Genomic DNA, 1682 nt, shown 5'->3' with positions numbered 1-1682 from the left:
ACTGTTTCCACTGTTTCTCCATCTATTTCCCATGAAGTGATGGTACCAGATGCCATGATCTTCGTTTTCTGAATGTTGAGCTTTAAGCCAACTTTTTCACTCTCCACTTTCACTTTCATCAAGAGGCTTTTGAGTTCCTCTTCACTTTCTGCCATAAGGGTGGTGTCATCTGCATATCTGAGGTTATTGATAGTTCTCTCGGCAATCTTGATTCCAGCTTGTGTTTCTTCCAGTCCAGCAGTTCTCATGATGTACTATGCATATAAGTTAAATAAACAGGGTGACAATATACAGCCTTGACGAACTCCTTTTCCTATTTGGAACCAGTCTGTTGTTCCATGTCCAGTTCTAACTGTTGCTTCCTGACCTGCATACAAATTTCTCAAGAGGCAGATCAGGTGGGGAGATACCCTATAGTAATTTATAAACATCTAGGCTAAGAAGGGGCTTCCCAGGTGACTCGTGGTGAACCCGCCTGCCAATGCAGGAGACATAAGAGACACGGGTTCGATCCCTAGGTCAGGAAGATCCCCTGGAGGAGGGCATGGCAACCCACTCCAGTACTCTTTGCCTGGAGAATCCCATGGACAGAGAAGCCTGGTGGGTTGCAGTTCGTAGGGTCACACAGAGTCAGACATGACTGAAGCAACTTAGCACAACACAGCACAGGATAAGAGGAGCATGGCTCAGGTGGTAAAGAATCCGCCTGCAATGCAGGAGACCTGGGTTGAGAAGATTCCCTGGAGAAGGGAATGGCTACTCACTCCAGTATTCTGGCCTGGAGAATGCCATGGACTGTATGGTCCGTGGGATCACAAAGAGTCGGACAAGACTGAGCAACTTTCACTTTCAAATATAATGTATACTAGTTCCCTTGGTAGTCATATTCTCACTGTCTCACATACAGCTCTTAGAATCTCACTTTTATGAACCACTACATTACTCATGTTTTGGCTGAACATGTTCACTAGACTCCTAACTGAGAAAGTGGCTATTCCTGAGTCTAAGTTCTGTCCACTGTACCTTGTTCTTGATGGCTCTAAGTGATGGAATGTCACATTCTTTATTCTTCAGCAAAACCTGTAGCACATAGGTAAATAATAGACCTTACCTTGAGAAGCAGAATACCATTTTCCTCTTCTCAGCTGTTTTCTGTGTGTTCACAAGACTTGAAATTCTTTGTGCTGTTTTTGACAACTTATAATTGAAGCCAGTAACCTTTTAAATGAATTCCATTTCATCAATTACTTATCCTCACTCTGCCCATCCTCCTACCCTCAGCCAACCTAATGTTTTATTTCTAAAACAATTTAGTTTCAAATTCCAATTTCATTAAAATAATGCTGAAGAATTTTAAGTGGTGTCTTTTGTACCTGATGCTATTAAAGGCACAGTTCAGTTCAGTCGCTCAGTCGTGTCCGACTCTTTGTGACCCCATGAATTGCAGCATACCAGGCCTCCCTGTCCATCACCAACTCCAGGAGTTCACCCAGACTCATGTCCATCGAGTCAGTGATGCCATCCAGCCATCTCATCCTCTGTCGTCCCCTTCTCCTCCTGCCCCCAATCCCTCCCAGCATCAGAGTCTTTTCCAATGAGTCAACTCTTCACAGGAGGTGGCCAAAGTACTGGAGTTTCAGCTTCAGCATCATTCCTTCCAAAGAAATCCCAGGGCTGATCTC

At 44.3% G+C, this 1682-nt stretch overlaps 1 protein-coding gene across 1 annotated transcript in view; it reads left to right on the top strand.

The window, feature by feature from the left end:
• The window catches only part of HFM1 (HFM1, ATP-dependent DNA helicase homolog (S. cerevisiae)), a 110446-nt gene that overhangs the window by 49377 nt on the left and 59387 nt on the right, over window positions 1–1682 (top strand). The gene's annotated exons all lie outside the window — the stretch shown is intronic.

This window comes from Bison bison, unplaced genomic scaffold (genome assembly GCF_000754665.1).
Source record: "Bison bison bison isolate TAMUID 2011002044 unplaced genomic scaffold, Bison_UMD1.0 scf7180017864466, whole genome shotgun sequence".
Taxonomy (NCBI): domain Eukaryota; kingdom Metazoa; phylum Chordata; class Mammalia; order Artiodactyla; family Bovidae; genus Bison; species Bison bison.
The sequence above is the reverse complement of the archived record's forward strand: the minus strand, read 5'-3'. Positions and strand labels throughout refer to the sequence as shown.